We start from the raw sequence: 18,652 nt of genomic DNA, 5'->3' as shown, positions 1-18,652 counted from the left end.
GCGAATTGGAAAACGAGTCGCTTTGAGCTTTTGAGGAACTTTTCGGAGTTTGGTCCTTGAAGCGCCATGAAAACGTTGATCCTTCTGGTTCTTACACGTGATGAGTGGGTTGTCATGCGCGTGCGTGCGTGAGATGTGCCTTCCCACAATGTTACGACTCGGCACATTACCCTTCTGATTAAGAACCAGGAAATAATATTGTTTTAAAAAGATTATTGGGCAGATATACTGACAAAGGCCACAAATATCTGGGGGGAGTTGTGGGGACGTTACCCATGGCAACATCAACAATTAGACTGAAATAGCCGCCTATAATTCGAAAACAAAAGCAAAGATATGATTGGTTGCCCATGTCAACATCTCCAGATGTTTATCTCCAATATTAGTAAACATGCTCTTATGTCTTGATTATGATGAAGTTTATCATGTTTAGGATCTGTTGTTTGACAAACTGTCAGTTTCTCATTATGGGTTTATAAAACCGGTATGCTGAAAGCAGTGTAAAATCAGTTGAAAGAACAAAAATGTCCCTAAGGGTAAAGGCACACGCTAAGATTCGAGGAGATTTAGCCGCCTGCTTACAAATCGCCTCTTCTTCGGGCGACTAATCTTCCCGTTGGCTAGAATCTAAATCGCCGGCGGGATAGCAGTCGGATCACTTCGTTTTCCGAAGTTGCCTTACAAGGAAACTTCGGCTGACTTCGGAAAAGCGAAGCGATCCGAGTGACGGCAATCTCGATTCTAGCTGGCGTGAAGGCTTTTCGGGGATATTAGTCGCCCTAAGAAGAGGTGATTTGTCGCCGGGTGACTAAATCTCCCCTAATCTTAGTGTGTGCTCTTACCCAACCAGTAAGTTGATCCTGGAATACCACAGTGTATATTGTATATTTATGGAACGTACACATTTGGATACATTTCATTGGGGGTAAATATGCAAATACTCCAAACAACAAAGCTTTGCTAAAAAGTTGTTGATTTTAATGAAATGTCTGAAAACCGCCTCAGAGCATGCACATGACACGTCTTCAGAAGTGACGAGTCTTCTGAATTTCGACCATGTGCAAATTTTTTCACAAAACTGCAGTAAAAATTCACAGCGGAAAAACGCCCATAAGAAAAAACACTCATTGACTTAACTGCATTTCGAGAAAAAAGTCGCCATAAGAAAAAAGGCCCATTGACTTTACTGCACTTGGAGAAAAAAAAAAAAAGGCTCTGTAACAAAATACGCCCATTGACTTTAATGCATTTGGAGAAAAAAGTTGCCATAAGAAAAAACGCCAATGGACTTTAATGCATTTGGAGTAAACAAGTCACTGTAAGATTAAATGCCCATTAACTTGCATTTGGTGCGTAAAAATAGTCATGTTTAAAAACGCCTATTGACTTTTCGCTGTTTCACTAATTTTCCAGCAAAACGAGATTTGCTCATCACTAGTCTTCAGGGCTGGACTGGGCAAGTGTGAGATCAGGAAAAATCCAGTGGGCCCCCCACAACCAAGGCCCATTTGCTGCCCTGACTATGGGTGCTAGTGATGTGCAGGCCATGACCTTCTAGTGCCCCACTTCTGCCTGGACGCACTCCTTTTTTTATACTCGCGCCAGCGTGCCCACCCCTTCCATGATGACACAGTGGGACGGGCACAGGTGGGCACAAGTAAATTTGAATAGAATGCAATGTTATGTGCAGGGGTAGGGGATGCGCGCAGCGGGTGTAGGCTGGTAGCCTGAGGTAGGGGGCCCCGTTGGACTCCCACACTGCACATCTTATTTCCTGGGTACAAAGTTAAAATATAGAAATGTGAGGAGCAGGGGCAGAACTAGGGGTCAGCAGAAGAGGCCCGGTGGTGCTAAAGGTGGCAAATGAGTTGCCTAAGCTTGGCCTGCCACTGGCAAAAAGTCTTATAAACAGTTTGGTTCCCAGTCTACCAAAGATGATGAAACGCTGTGAAGTGTAGAGAGACTCCATAGTGAAAGAAGTTGGAACAAATGGCCATGGCTGACACATTGGCAGCTTTTCTTGAAAAAAAAGCCCCAAAATTTAATCTGACCCCAGAAAACCATTTATTTCTGCAGAATAATGCATTTAAAGCACTGCGTATCTTGACAGCGCTATATAAATAAATGATGATGATGATTTTGACCAAATGAAAATGGCTAAATATGTCTTTCTACTAAAAACTACCAAACTGCAAATCTGAGCAGCGGTTGAAGACGGTACCACAAATCTCAGCCCCGCCCACTGCACAATAGGGTTACACCCCCTAATGCCCACCAACACACCTACTTTTGCCCTTACTTTGAGGGCAGAGACACACGCTCGGGTTTGGGGAGATTTAGTCACCCGGCGATAAATTGCCTCTTCTTGGGGCCACTAATCTAAATCGACGGCACTCGGAGCGCTTCGTTTTCCAAAGTCACTTGATGGGAAGCAGTTTGGGGATATTAGTCGCCCTGAAGAAGAGGAGATTTGTCACTGGGTGACTAATTTCCCCAAATCTGAGCGTATTGTCTTTGCCCTACAAGTGAAAATACATATATTTGTACAGATGGAAAGTTAGCCTTAGTATAGAGCCACATCATTTCACAATACAGTTGGTAGATGGGAATGCATATTTTGTACATAATTAGGCTCTGCTTTTGAAACATTTTAGTCACTTTTGTACAACTGTAACAATTTACTGTAAGAAATTAGCGATTTCTTTCAGAATTTACAGCAGTTTTGAGCAGACTGAAAAATTAGTCACCATGACCTACTTAGGAACTAGTCAGAGTTTGGTCCTTTAAGTGTGAAGAGGTTGTTGATCCTTCTGGTTCTTACACATGATGAGTGGGTTGTCAGGCTTGTGTGTGAGATGTGTCTTCCCATATTGTTACGACTTGACACATTACCCTTCTGATCAAGAACCAGCAACTGTTCAAGCTTGTTGAAAAGTAGTTTTGTAATTAATATTATTAATATATATGTTAACACATAGTAACATATATTATATAAAATATAAGTTAGTATATGAAAGTTTTTGTGGGCTTTAAAAATATGTTTTGTTAGATCAGGGATTTTGAACCTTTTCAACCCGTGCGCAACATTCAGACGTAAAAGGAGCTGTGGAGCTACAAATGCATGAAAAATATTCTTGGGCTGCCAAATAAGAGCTGTGATTGGCTATTTGGTAGCCCCTATGTGGCCTGGCAGCTACAGGAGGCTCTATTTGGCAGTACATCTGGTGTTTATACAACCAAAATTTGCATCCAAGCCTGGAATTAAAAAATAAGTACCTGCTTTGAGGCCACTGGGAGCAACATCCAAGGGGTTGTGACGAGCTACTGGTTGGGGATCACCGTGTTAGAGTATGTGTACTCACATATATACCTACGTTAACTTTCTGAATTTTCTCTTGGTACAAAATTATATTACTAAGTATGTCCCCAGAAAGCAGCGTGATTTGTTTTACCAGACCAAAAATGCCCCTAACAGTGAGCTGACCCCAGAAAAGCATATATGTCTAGAGAATAAAACATTCTGGCAAATTGAAAATGGCTATGTATATCTTTCTACTAAAAACTACTAAACTGTAATTCCGAAAACTGATTAAAGTGGGCTAAACAAGTTGCTGCAGTTTTAAACCCCACCCAGAGTACAATATAGTCACACACCGGCTGATGCCCACCAATACACCCATTATTGCCTTTACGGTACTTTTTTTTTTGCATATATAAGTATATGGCCCCACCATTTCACGACACAGTGATCACAGCATTTTATAGCACAGTTGTCCCATAATTTCATATCACATTTGGCCCCTGGCCCCAGGGTCGGACTGGAGACTTGGGGGCCCACCGGGGCTGCAAAACAAAAGGTCACCATGACCTACTTAGGAACTAGTCAGAGTTTGGACCTTTAAGTGCGATGCAATTGTTGATCCTTCTGGTTCTTACACATGATGAGTGGGTTGTCATGCTTGTGTGTGAGATGTGTCTTCCCATATTGTTACGACTTGGCACATTACCCTTCTGATCAAGAACCAGCAACTGTTGAAGCTTGTAGAAAAGTAGTTTTGAAATTAATGTTGTATGTAGGTTGTTATATGAAAATTATTATGGGCTTTAAAAATATGATTTGTTAGAGCAGAGATTCTGAACCTTTTCAACCTGTGAGCAACATTCAGATGTGAAAGGAGCTGGGGAGCAACAAAAGCATGAAAAATATTCTTGGGGTGCCAAATAAGGACTGTGATTGGCTATTTGGTAGCCTCTATGTGGCCTAGCAGCTACAGTAGCCTCTATTTGGCAGTACATCTGGTATTTATACAACCAAAACTTATACAACCAAAACTTGCCTCCAAGCCTGGAATTAAACTAAACTGTAAATCCGAAAACTGATTAAAGTGGGCGAAACAAGTAGCTGCAGTTTTAAACCCCACCCAGAGTACAATATAGTCACACACCGGCTGATGCCCACCAATACACCCATTATTGCCTTTACTTTTTTGTTTTGCATACATAAATATATGGCCCCACCATTTCACGACAGAGTGATCACAGCATTTTATAGCACAGTTGTCCCAGTATTTCATATCACATTTGGCCCCTGGCCCCAGGGTCGGACTGGAGACTTGGGGGCCCACCGGGGCTGCAAAACGAAAAGTCGCCATGACCTACTTAGGAACTAGTCAGAGTTTGGTCCTTTAAGTGCGATTCAATTGTTGATCCTTCTGGTTCTTACACATGATGAGTGGGTTGTCATGCTTGTGTGTGAGATGTGTCTTCCCATATTGTTACGACTTGGCACATTACCCTTCTGATCAAGAACCAGTAACTCTTCAAGCTTGTTGAAAAGTAGTTTTGAAATTAATTTTGTATATAGGTTGTTATATGAAAATTATTATGGGCTTTAAAAATATACTTTGTTAAAGTATGTGCACTCCTCACATTCTATTACAAAGTATGTCCCCAGAAAGCAGCGTGATTTTTATTACCAGACCAAAAATGCTCCTAACAGTGCGCTGACCCCAGAAAACAATATATGTCTAGAGAATAAGACATTCTGAAAAATTGAAAATGTATGGGATCTCATGAGACTTTCATGTGTGCTACAAGTTTTATGTTGAAGCCGAGTTGTTTGAGGTCAAGCTTTTATATACCGGACTGTGTAACTGTATGTGGTTAATGCACATGTCTACAGATGAGCTGAAATGCCTTGTGTAGATTCCTTGCAGTTGACAGCATAGCTATAGGTGCATTTTACTCATACCTAGCAGCACATTATATTTAGCCTGCTGACAGCTCCCTTTGATTTGCACACAGGGGAGTCCAATAATCTGCACAGAGGGAGGCCAATAATCAGCTAGAATCCAGCGCTCCTCGAATGAACTAAACAGTGGGGGATGTTTGTAAAAGCTTAATAAGATATTTTGACATCATAATCCTCTGTGTTATGTCCTGAGTGGGAAGAGGATCCATGTAATGTTTTGTATCCCAAGTGACACAGATACACTGCTACATACATTGACTAAGATGTAAAATTAACTATGAATCTCTGGGAAGGGAGTGTGAACTGTGGGATAGCAGGTATAGTAGGGAGAGATGGTGCCTATAGTAACAGTGGGATAATAGTCTCTGGGAAGGGAGTGTGACTGTGGATAGCAGGTATAGTAGGGAGAGATGGTGTCTATAGTAACAGTGGATAATAGTCTCTGGGAAGGGAGTGTGACTGTGGGATAGCAGGTATAGTAGGGAGAGATGATGCCTATAGTAACAGTGGATAATAGTCTCTGGGAAGGGAGTGTGACTGTGGGATAGCAGGTATAGTAGGGAGAGATGGTATAGTAACAGTGGGATATAGGGAAGGGAGTGTGACTGGGATGCAGTATAGTAGGGAGAGATTGCCTATAGTAACAGTGGATAATAGTCTCTGGGAAGGAGTGTGACTGTGGGATAGCAGGTATAGTAGGGAGAGATGATGCCTATAGTAAACAGTGGATAATAGTCTCTGGAAGGGAGTGTGACTGTGGGATAAGCAGGTATAGTAGGGAGAGATGGTGTCTATAGTAACAGTGGATAATAGTCTCTGGGAAGGGAGTGTGACTGTGGGATAGCAGGTATAGTAGGGGAGATGGGATAGTAACAGGATAATAGTCTCTGGGAAGGGAGTGTGACTGTGGGATAGCAGGTATAGTAGGAGAGTGGTGCCTATAGTAACAGTGGATATAGTCTCTGGGAAGGGAGTGTGACTGTGGATAGCAGGTATAGTAGGGAGAGATGGTGCTATAGTAACAGTGGATAATAGTCTCTGGGAAGGGAGTGTGACTGTGGGATAGCAGGTATAGTAGGGAGAGATGGTGCCTATAGTAAACAGTGGAATAATGTCTCTGGAAGGGAGTGTGACTGTGGGATAGCAGGTATAGTAGGGAGAGATGGTGACTATAGTAACAGTGGATAATAGTCTCTGGGAAGGAGTGTGACTGTGGGATAGCAGTATAGTAGGGAGAGATGGTGCCTTATAGTAACAGTGGGATAATAGTCTTCTGGGAAGGGAGTGTGACTGTGGATAGCAGGTATAGTAGGGGAGAGATGAGTGCCTATAGTAACAGTGGATAATAGTCTCTGGGAAGGAGTTGTGACTGTGGGATAGCAGGTATAGTAGGGAGAATGGTTGCTTAGTAACAGTGGAATAATAGTCTCTGGAAGGGAGTGTGACTTGTGGGATAGCAGGTATAGTAGGAGAGAATGGCGTAGTCTATAGTAACAGTGGGATAATAAGTCTCTGGGAAGGGAAGTGGACTGTGGGATAGCAGGTATAGTAGGAGAGATGGTGGTCTATAGTAACAGTGGGATATAGTCTCTGGGAAGGGAGTGTGACTGTGGGATAGAGGTATAGTAGGGAGAGATGGTGCTATGAGTTGGGATAATAGTCTGGGAAGGGAATTGTGACTGTGGATAGCAAGTATGTAGGGATATGGTGAGTAACAATGGGATAAAGTCTCTGGGAAGGGAGTGTGACTGTGGGATAGCAGGTTATAGTAGGAGGAGATGGGTGCCTATAGTAACAGTGGGTATAGTCTCTGGGAAGGGAGTGTGACTGTGGGATAGCAGGTATAGTAGGAGAGATGGTGTCTATAGTAACAGTGGGATAATAGTCTCTGGAAGGGAGTGTGATGTTGATAGCATATAGTAGGGAGAGATGGTGCCTATAGTAACAAGGGGATAATAGTCTCTGGGAAGGAAGTGTGACTGTGGATAGCAGGTATAGTAGGAAGATGGTGTTATCTATAACAGTGGATAATAGTCTCTGGGAAGGAGTGTGACTGTGGGATAGCAGGTATAGTAGGGAAGATTGTCTATAGAAACAGTGGATAATAGTCTCTGGGAAGGGAGTTGCCTGTGTGCATAGCAGGTTATAGTAGGGAGAGATGGGTAAGGTATAGTAAACAGTGGGATAATAATCTCTGGGAGGGAGTGTGACTGTGGGATAGCAGGTATAGTAGGGAGAGTTTTGTCTATAGTAACCAGTGGGATAATAGTCTCTGGGAAGGACTGTGGACTGTGGGATTAGCAGGTAATAGTAGGAGAGATAGGTGCTATCAGTAGTGGATAATAATCTCTGACTGTAGATATGGTAGTACAGTAAGCATAACAGTGGATAATATTCTCTGGAAAGGAGATGTGACTGTGGATAGCAGGTATAGTAGGGAGGATGGTGCCTTTAGTAACAGTGGGATATAGTCTCTGGGAAGGGATACTGGTGTGATCAGGCATGTCTTATAGTAGGAGAGATGGTGCCTATAGTAAACAGTGGGATAATAGTCTCGGGAAGGGAGTGTGACTGTGGTGTATAATAGGGAGAGATATGGGTAACAGGGATAATTAGTCTGGAAGGAAGTGTGATGGATGCAGGTTTATAGCAGAGATGCTATAGTAACAGTGGTAATAGTTCTGGGAAGAGAATGTGACTGATAGCAGGTATAGTAGGGAGAGATGGTTTTCTATAGTACATGGATAATAGTCTTGGGAAGGAGTGACTGTGGGATAGCAGGTATAGTAGGAGATGGTGTAGTAACAGTGGGAGTCTTGGGAAGGGACTGTGACTGTGGTACAGGATAGTAGGGAGAGATGGTGCCTATAGTAACAGTGGGATAATAATCTCTGGGAAGGGACTGTGGCTGTGGGATAGCAGGTATAGTAGGGAGAGATGGTTCCTATAGTAACAGTGGATAATAGTCTCTGGAAAGGGAGTGTGACTGTGGAATAGCAAGTATAGTAGGGAGATATGGTGCCTATAGTAACAGTGGGATAATAGTCTCTGGGAAGGGAGTGTGACTGTGGGATAGCAGGTATAGTAGGGAGAGATGGTGCCTATAGTAACAGTGGGATAATAGTCTCTGGGAAGGGACTGTGCGCACATTTTGAATGGCATAATTATTACTAGTATTATTTAATTAAACTGTTCATCTTGAGTAATACTAATGGTCACAATGAGGCATAATCTCTGCAAGGCACTGTCAGTGTTATCTAAATAGAGGATACTAATAAAGAAGAGTCATTATAGAGAATATCACCTTCACAAGACAACTTGCTTGTATACAGCTCTTTCTCCAGACTGACCCAAAGTTATTTATTTAATTTTTGAACTTTATGTAATTTTATGGATTATGTAACCAGTGGAAGGGTGTCGCTTTTATTGATTGTATCTAAGAGATAGCATTTCTTATGAACTTCTTATAAAGTTATGAACTGTGGTTAAATAAGAACGTTCTTGATCTCTGGAGCAACTAATGTACTTTGTGCAGGTGAACAACCTATGCTGGTCACAAAAAAAAATAAACTGTAATTTATTTCTTAACCACTAGATGGTGCAGGTGACCTCAAAAAAATTTCCAAACAAATGCTAAACATTTAGGAATGACCAGTTCACTGGAGTTTGTTTTGCAGCCCATGACCTACATTGGTCACTTGTATAATCATTTGAAATGACAAACAGCCACTCTCCAATCTGATTGGCGCTTGCGCATAGACAAAGGGTTTGTTCACCTTTTAACTTTTATTATGATGTAGAGGTAACAATGAATGTGTACGGAGCATTTGTTTTTTAGATGGGGTCAGTGTAGGGTTGCCACCTGTCCTGTTTTGACCCGGAGAGCCCGATATTTTGAGGGGCTATACTTTCTGCCGAGTCTTCCAATTAAGGAAAACCGGGCGGGATCCCCTTGATTGACACTCCGATCGGGCAATCGCTGATTGCCGCATCATAGCCCCGCCCACTGATGGCATGGATCCGCCCACTTATGTCATAGCCTCGCCCACTGACGTCACGGGTCACACACACAGACACCCACTGATGTCACGGACCCCCTGCCCGGTCTCAGCCAGACAGGTGGCAACCCTAGGTCAGTGACCCCACATTTGAAAGCTGGAAAGAGTCAGAAAAAGGAGGCAAATAATTAAAAAAGCAATTCCAAATAAATAATGAAGCCCAATTGATAAGTTGCTTAGAATTATCCATTCTATAACATACTAAAAGTTAACTTACAGGTGAACTACCCCTTTTAAAATGCACTCATTGGAGTGGAAAGATCCACTCGTTTGACTATTTTGCCAAACAAGCGGATCCCTCCACGATGTGCCCACATTGAGGTACGGCAATATCAAGCTGATCTGATCGCAGGCCCAATGATCGGATCATAATGGGCATCCGGATTGCTGGACCACATCAACGAACAGATTCGGACGCGATTTTTGACCCTGCCCGATCGACATCTGGCTGACTTTCGGACAGATATTGATCGGGGAAGCCTGTCGGAGGGCCACACACACGGGCCAATAAGCAGCCAAATCAGTCAGTCACCAGCTTTTATTAGGGCTTGTATGGCCAGCTTTAGACTTCAGTGACCAATTGGCAGTACAGAAAGAATAAGCAGGCACCTAAGCTCTCGCCTTCCCTTCTGAAGAATGCATTTCCCTGATAGCGCTGGGGGTCTGTTAATCAAGTAAGTAAAGTATTGGGGGCCTGACCATCAATGTTTTTTTTAAATTGTGGGGGTAGGGAGCTGGTCATCAATGTATTATTTCTATTTGTAGGGTGGGCCTAGCCACCAAAGTTTTTGTTTAACTTGTGGGGGGGGGGCATCAATGTTTTTTTTTATTTTTAGGGGGGCCCTGACCACCAATGTTTTTTTTACTTTTAGGGGGGGCCTGACCACCAATGTTTTATTTCTTACTTGTAGGGGGGGCCTAGCCACAAATGCTTTTTTGAACTTGTAAGTGGGGGGGGGGGGTGGCTGACCACTAATGTTTTCTTTAACTTGTGGGGTAGGGCTGGCCAGCAATGTTATGTTTTATCATGTAGGGGTGGTGCTGGCAACCATTTTTTTTTTTTTTTTTTTTTTTTACTTGTGTAAGGGGCCCTGGGCACTAGTGTTTTTTTTTATTTTTGACCAATTGATTAACCCAAATGACTCAACCCAAATTCTAAAGCGAAGTGCAATTTAGGCTAGAGTAGGAACTTGCTTAGAGTCTACTTTGATGTGGTGGCAGGCTTTATAATCCTTTTGCCAAAAGTGTTTTTAATGTTTTATCTCATGTCTGCGTGGCCTTACTGTGCTGGGCACTGGCTTCCAGTGAGAGCTTTTCATTAGGGTTGCCATTTTTCACCTGGACAGCCCAGTTTTTGGAAGGGCTGTCCGGGTGAAAACTGCCTGTCCGGATTTCCAAATTAGGAAATCCAGTGCACTAGGCATCAGAATTGATTGGTAATTACACTTGTGGCTTCTCCTACTATGACAGCTGTACCCTCAATTTCTTCAATTTAAGATGACCCCTAAGCTTAAAGGGTAACTATCGCGAGAATGAAAGTCATACTGAACTAAGAAACTTTCTAAAATACAGTCAATTAAAAATTCAGCATCCTTTCTGAAATAATCAAGTTTATGTTCATTATCCCTCTCTCAGCATCAGTTTCTCTTCATTCTGTCTTCATGGGGCAGTTGGCTGTCAGTTAGATCCAATATATCTTATAGGGGGCTTCCTTTCCTAGCAGATGTATTAGAGCTCACTTAAATAACTGATTCCAGTAAAAAGATATACAAAATAACTGCCTTTTGCACAAATTCTGCATGTAGAGAGACATGATGTCTGGTGATTTTAATAGAGTGAGCTCTAATACATCTTCTAGGCAAAAGGATCTTCCCTATAAGATATATTGGATCTAACTGTCAATAAAGATGGGCACATTTTTTGGCTTGTTTCAGCGGAAATGACGAATACTAAGTTTTACCTGAAACTTACTAGCTACTTTCAAAGTAAAACTCCCAAACTTGGCTGCCCTTTTATTAGACACCAGTGGACCACCTGACTGTAGCTGGGAAGGGTGGGAGTTACAACAAGGAGCTACAACTGGTGTCTAATAAAAGGGCAGCCAAGTTTGGGAGTTTTACTTTGAAAGCAGCAAGTAACTCGCAGGTAAAACTTAGTCCCTTTGTAAAATGTATAATGAAGCAATAGAATTCTTAATGAATCAGATGTCAGTTGAGCATAGGACTGGCCAGATATGGGATGACTTTGACGTAGTTGGCCAGCTTAAATACCTGTATATTGCAATATATGGACAAACAATCCTTGTTTAAAGGGTAAGGCATTTTTCAGTAGCAGTATGCAATGTCTCTGTCTTAAATATATTGATAATGGGTTGAGTGCAGAGGACCTCTTGTATTTGTCTATAAGTAGTTTGTGGTCACAGACTCATTGAACCCCCACCTAATGTTTTTAAGAATTAATGGTGAGCACAACTTTCCCTTGTTTGTCAGCGGAAATGACGCACATAGTCTTGTATGGTGTTGCACGTCAAAAAAAATTACGCTTGTCAAAAAAAATATCCCGAACAGAGACTAGCCACAAGAACAGAGACAACCAAGCCATGAACCCCTCAGGAGCCACCTATGATGCCCATAGACTTTTCGCCTAGTTCCCCTTTAACATTGTAACAGCAGCCAACAGCACACTGAGCATGTGCGGTGCCACTGACACTCAAAATACAGCCTTCCAAGATCCAAGATAAAGAGCTGCTGTGGATAAATTTAACCCTGACTGTAGTAGTGTTTCTGAAGCAAACAGATCAGTAAAGTGTAAAACACTTTGATTTTTTGCTTTTACTGTTCCTTTAATAGCTGCAATCTGTTTATGACCACTAGGGGTGGAGTGACTTTCTACTGGAACTACTCAACTAAACCAAAGCTGGCCATAGACCCAAAGTGTAGGCGGTTTACCTGGAGGCAGTGTCAGACAGGGCCGGCGGGACACCGGGAAATAAACCAGTGGGCCAAGCCTCTTGTGGGCCCCGCCGGCCCAGATCCGCTTCCCAACACCTCTATGTAGGGGGTCGCGGCAAAATCAAATTTTCACACGTGCGCACTAGCGTTGCGCAGCGCGCATGCGCACTAATGTGGCGCTGCGCGTGTGTGCACTCGTGCGCACTGATGGGATAGACATACCTGGCACCGGAGTGCCGGAGCGGCAGGGGGTGCCGGAGGGGGCCCGGGGCCAGTAGCCCCGGTGGGCCCCAAGCCCCCAGTCCGACCCCGCCTGGGGGCAGGTGTGGGCCGGCTCCTGCACAAAATCTTTTGGATCTGTTATACAGAAAACAACAGATCCCAAGCATTCTGGATAACAGGTCTCGTACCTGTATTCCATATAGTATAATTTAAGGAACTGAAAATGCAGAACTCTGAGATCCCACACATGCATATTTACCGAGAAGGAACTTGTGTGCACAAATATATATACTGGTGCACTCAATTGGGACTATAGAGGCTGGTAACACAAAGTAAACATAATATATCTGCTGTTTATTAGTTACGGACTGTAATAATATCATGAAAAAAAAAGGTTTAGATGTGGCACTATGCCCAGTATGGGTTTCTGGCGCTTCCGTACAACATGATGTGAGCTGCGATTATGTCAGATGGTCATGCCTTAAAGATAAATAATACAAAGGGGAAAAAATAGAGCCATTTGCAGATAACATGCCAACGGCGGAGATGAAGAGATAAGCAGCGAGCCCATTGGTTGGCTCATATTTCTGTTTATGTTAAGGAGTAGGGTACTGCGTATATCCAGACGTCTGTGTGCACCAGACCTCAAAGCAAAAGCTTTGCCCAGTGCAATTAGAAGCTGGTACAGGAACGCAACGCCCATCTCTTCTAACAATAGCTCTTCCTTTTAGCTTGGCACTGTCTCTTTGCACTTCCCACACGGCAGGAATGACAGACAGGGACATACTTTACTGGGTGACATAACACATCTGACATTGTGACCGGCCGGGGGAGAGAGAGAGAACATTTTGTAATGGACACTGCGAGGAATGAATATGCAGGTTGTGTATATACCGTTTTAACCCTCTCCTGCCTGCACTGCTTGTGTAACCTCAGCTTGGGGCCCCCCTTCCAGTGTAGCATACATTGGCAACTGTTTTGACTTTCAGTGAGTGGTCACCCTAAAAAAGGACCTATTGTTAATGTGTGAGTTTAGCATCTTTAGTGATGGCCGAATCTGACCCACTGCGCTGAACATTTGCGAAACGTAAATGCATTGAAGTCTACGGGCAACAAAATTTATTGGATGTGCGACAATTTTTTCTCTCATTGGATTCTATGGGACATATTCACTAACCTGCGGAGTTGCGCTAGCGCAGGCGTCGCCACACTTCGCCAGGCAAAGTTTCGCCAGGGCGCTGCTAATTCACTAAAATCCGAAGTTGCGCTCAGGGAGGCGAAAGGTAGCGAAGTTGTGCTAGTGTTAATTCGTCAAGGAAAAAGTTACGTTAGCGATGCCTAATTTGCATACGGCGCCAAGTTAAAGTACAACGGACGTATATGTAGCAGCAAATACATTACACTACACAAGCCTGGGAAAGCTTCATAAAATAAAATATAGTTGTTATATTGCCCTATACATGAGCCCAGTGTATAATTTAGGTGCCATATGTTAGGAAATGTAGGGGGGAAGGAGGGTACCCCAAAAAAAGTATGATCTTTTTCAGCCTATCACCCTTAAAAAAGGAAAAGACGCCAGCGTTTTTTGGAACTTAGAAAAAATTTCAACTTTTTTTGAAGCAATCCCTATCTACTCTATTGCACTTCACCAGGTCTGAGGTGGCGAAGGCAAGTCTGGCGCATGAGGTAACGTTCAGTAAAATGCACAAGTTAGTGAATTATCGTAGTTACGTCCCTTCGTCTGGCGTAAGGGTGCAAAGTAGCGCAAGAGTAGGTCCACTTCGCTAGCGAATTTACGCCAGCACCCGTTAGTAAATCGGCGAAGTAACGAAATGACGTCACGCTGGCGAATTTGCGCTAGCGTTAGGTGCTTGACACTTTAGTGAATTTGCCCCTATGGGTGTCATTTACGCAGCAAAACGCGGAGTAAAATTTCGTTCATCACTAATGAGCGTGTATTGTATGCATGCTTGTTAAATGTGGGTGCTGTCATAACATCTGGAGGTACCTGAACAATTCCAGAGCTAAGCAGGCTCACTGACAGCACAATTCTTTCAGCAGAACAATTACTGTAACCCATGACTTTGAGTGCAAACTGTGAAAAGCCAGGGCCAAATTATAGAGCCTGCCTAGACCTCTCATATGCCTCCAGGCACCTGTATAATGTGTTGTCTATCTGTACAGTAAGCCTTCCTGTAGCATAACATGCACCCTAAGTAATTACCATCAATACACACTAAACAGAGGATATATATTTCTATTTTTCCAAGACTTGTATTCCATCATTTAAAATGGAATAAACTGGAGGTCCACACATGCACAAAATGCACAAAAACTTTATTTACAGTTACTAGCACAGCTTCTCCATTTCTAGTTTACACAGTTCCTGACAATAATAATACAGGTACCCAAAAACCCGTTATCCAGAAAGCTCCAAATTACGGAAAGGAGACTCCATTTCATACAAATAATCCAAATTTTGATTTTCTTTTTCTCTGTAATAATAAAACAGTATAGTGTACTTGATCCCAACTAAGATTTAATGTATCCTAATTGCCGAAAAAAAACATGCCTATTGGGTTTATTTAAGGTTTACATGATTTTGCAATAGACTTAAGGTATGAAGATCCAAATTATGAAAAGATCCCTTATCCGGAAAACCCCCTGAGCTTTTTTTGGATAACAGGTCCAATACCTGTACAGCTTTTTTTCTAGTATGACGATCAGGAGCCCTTATCTGGAAAACCACAGGTCCCAAGCATTCTAGATAACAGGTCTTATACCTGTTTTAAGTATATTAAGGCCACTTGGCTTCCAACCTTCATGGTTATCTTCTTTCTGATTAGGTGGCTCCAAGGTTTCTGGTGCAGAACAAAGCCTTTGCCCCTATACTCTGTATCCCTGACTAGTAAGGTACCACTGGGGTGATGACCCTTTCCTTCCTCATTGTTGAAGCCTCAGCTGCTCAACCAGATGATTTACTGTTACTGTAGCAGCTCACAGAAAGTTTTGCTTCATTGGTCATACCTTATACTTTTTCATTACACTGGAGCACTAACTTCTAGGAGCAAAGACCCCACGGGACTAATCATAGAGAGCTTCAATGGCTTGGCATTATAGGCTAGGACTGGTCTTGGCTGTAGAGTGATTGTCTGGAGGAATCAAACTCCGGTATTTCTCAACATGGCCGGGCCAAGGTATTTTGGCTCCCTAGGCAAGGGCTTCAATCAGTGCCTCCCCCCCACCCGGTCCTGCATTACCATTTCATATTGCCCCCATTTGTACCTGTGCCGACGGCAGTCAATCCCTCAGATTGTCCCCAAGCCCCCAATCTGTACCTATGCCAGCGGCAGCCAAAAAAATACATCATATTGACCCTAATTTATACCTGTGCCAGCAGCTGCCAAAAATCCACAATATTGCCCCCAAATATGTACTTGTGCCAGTAGGAGCCAAAAATCTGTGATAATGTCCCCAAATATGTACTTGTGCCAGCAGCAGCCAAAAATCTATCATATATCTCCCAAATATGTATCTGTGCCTGCAACAGCCAAAAATTCATCGTATTGCCCCTAATTCCCCTTAAAGTGGACCTGTCACCCAGACATAAAAAGCTGTATAATAAAAGTCCTTTTCAAATTAAACATGAAACCCAAATTATTTTTTTTATTTAAGCATTCATAACTGTTCATTTAAAAATCTCAGCTGTCAATCATATATTGCCTGCTCCTCCTCTATGCCTTAGGCAATTACTTTCACTGTCCATTCAGCACTTCCTACATGTCACTACTCTCCCCAAATTCCCCCTCTCTCTTTCCCCCCTCTCTTAACCATTTAATTGTGAAGTCAGGGCATGGGGATGGACATCAGGTCCCCCATTCTGGTGCACAAACAAGATTTTGTGTCCACAAAATAGTTCCTGCCTGCTGTAATTATTAATTCCAAGATGCAAGGAAACAAGATTCAAATAATTTTTACAGTGTAATTAAAGTTTATTTTGCTTGGCTAACATAATAAAATAGGATTTGGAATAATTTTTTTGGGTGACAGGTCCCCCTTAAAAGTGCACCCCCCATGATTTCGCCCTAGACGGGGGGCGCCTACTCTGCCTGCCCCTAGTTCCGGCCTTGCTATACAAACCTGTAAGCCCCTCTCTCAAATAGTTGGGTTGACTTAGACTTAGGCCCAAGCTGCTTGTTCCTTAAGAAAGTTTTATAGGTACAAAAGCATTGTTTTCTGTTTTCTATGAAAAATAATAAATATGTAGTACACTTTTTACACGTTTTAATAAAAAGGGAGGTGGTTAGGAAAGGTGTAACCGACCAGCCAGTTGGACCAGATTAAAAAGAAAGTAACAGCTTCATAAAATCTATGTGAGGGGCTACCAATAGAAGTCATGGGGCTACTATCATGGCTTCGGTCAGATGAAAATTAAATTAGTGAGAAAAAGAGCATCTTGTGATGCTGCTTTCCTTAGAAAATAAAGTAAATGAGCAGAGATGAGACATCTGATGTTTCTCTGGTCAGTTCTAAGTAGAGCAAACATTACATGACAATATGTTTTAAGGGTTTACACTGTCAGGTGCAAGAGAGCTCCCCAATATCTTGTGTCCCGGATGCACCCCCTCTTCGCATATTGTGAATGGATTGCATGATAAGGGCATTCCAGGACAACCCATATGCCCCCACCTGTTCCTCTTCTGTGCAGCACTGCATATAGTGAGACATAACTTGACACCGACTGTGTTTTTCACACAATTAATCTGGAATTCATTTTAAAGTTAATATTCACATTTATATTTTGTTCTGCAACTTCTAACCCCCCCCCCCTTTACTGATATTTATAGAATTGTCCTTAACAGGCAGATAATAGCATTAATGACATTCATTTTTGTTTCACTCGATTAAATAACAATGTATCCGAGAAACTCAACGTACGCAGTTTAATGAGACTTGGCTGCATTTTTACCTTCTCATTAAACACGTTAGAAGAGAAAAAAGTCAATAATTGTATAAAAATTCATTATGTCATTAGACTAGTTCTCATTGTGTCAAATAAATGGGAAGTTACTTGTTATTGTTTATGGCTGAACAATAACATTAGAGTCACTTTTATAGACATTTATAGACATGTTGTTAGCTGCTGTTCACTCCCTGTTCATTGGAATGGCCATCACCTTGATTCACAGGTACCACAGGACAAGAAGTAGTTGTTTTTGAGGATCAGGTGCCTAACTGTGAGGACCCCAGCAGTCCTGATTTAAATCAGTGGGGGGTGGTATCAAGCATTTTGTTGCTTACGTATGGACCTATTTATCTCAGTGGTGAAAATATACCTCAAATTTATACTGTGTGCATTTACCAGAACCAGCCCAAGGCAATACTACTTGACCTGCGGGCATGCTCTCAGACCACATGTCCCTCCTGCAGCTTCCTAAATGCCTCCTCTGTACTTAGTATCCCTCCCCCACCCAGGAGGGTTGCATTCCCCCAAAACGTAGATTAATAAATGGGTTAAGCTCCCCAGATGCATATAAATGCTTGTGTGCACCTCCATTCAATGCATGTGTGCACCACCAGTGCAGTCTACGCTTGATTGACAGGAGTGCGGTGTATCAACTGCTGTCACTTGTAAATGCCACTCATTTCACATTCATATATTCACATGACCAGTTTCTATAAAGGTGGTGCTACATGGGTCAACTGTAGGACCCATGCATGGTTTCAGTTCTTCAGTGAAATGTTGATCCAGGGGCTGGCCTTGTTGGTAAATTGGAAACACACACCATTGTGGTGGGATCAACACCTCTGAAACAGCTTTTACATAGGAGATCCAACTGTAATATATCTTCTAGTTCAGTGATCCCCAACCAGTAGCTCGTGAGCAACATGTTGCTCTCCAATCCCTTGGATGTTGCTCCCAGTGGCCTCAAAGCAGGTGCTTATTTTTGAATTCCAGGCTTGGAGGCAAGTTTTGGTTGTATAAAAACCAGATGTACTGCCAAACAGAGGCTCACTGTAGGTTGATAATCCACATAGGGGCTACCAAATGGCCATTCACAGCACTTATTTGGCACCCCAGGAACATTTTTCATGCTTGTGTTTCCCCCCAACTCCTTTTACTTCTGAATGTTGCTCACGGGTTCTAAAGGGGGGATCCCTGTTCTAGT

The 18,652-nt window shown here is 42.6% G+C and overlaps 4 non-coding genes across 4 annotated transcripts; all 4 read left to right on the top strand.

Moving 5' to 3' along the window:
- Window positions 1-78: 78 nt before the first annotated feature.
- LOC121401711 lies at window positions 79-180 on the top strand. Its single transcript, XR_005966453.1, has one exon. It is a non-coding gene; the product is annotated as a small nucleolar RNA U13 (small nucleolar RNA).
- Window positions 181-2,804: 2,624 nt separating this feature from the next.
- LOC121401712 lies at window positions 2,805-2,902 on the top strand. The gene has a single exon (XR_005966454.1). It is a non-coding gene; the product is annotated as a small nucleolar RNA U13 (small nucleolar RNA).
- A 1,017-nt stretch (window positions 2,903-3,919) lies between these two features.
- Window positions 3,920-4,017, top strand: LOC121401710. The gene has a single exon (XR_005966452.1). It is a non-coding gene; the product is annotated as a small nucleolar RNA U13 (small nucleolar RNA).
- Window positions 4,018-4,706: 689 nt separating this feature from the next.
- LOC121401709 lies at window positions 4,707-4,804 on the top strand. The gene has a single exon (XR_005966451.1). It is a non-coding gene; the product is annotated as a small nucleolar RNA U13 (small nucleolar RNA).
- The last annotated feature ends 13,848 nt before the right edge of the window (window positions 4,805-18,652 follow it).

The sequence above is a fragment of the Xenopus laevis genome, chromosome 3L (assembly GCF_017654675.1).
Source record: "Xenopus laevis strain J_2021 chromosome 3L, Xenopus_laevis_v10.1, whole genome shotgun sequence".
Lineage (NCBI taxonomy): Eukaryota > Metazoa > Chordata > Amphibia > Anura > Pipidae > Xenopus > Xenopus laevis.
Note: the sequence above shows the minus strand (reverse complement) of the source record. Positions and strands in the feature narration are given on the sequence as shown.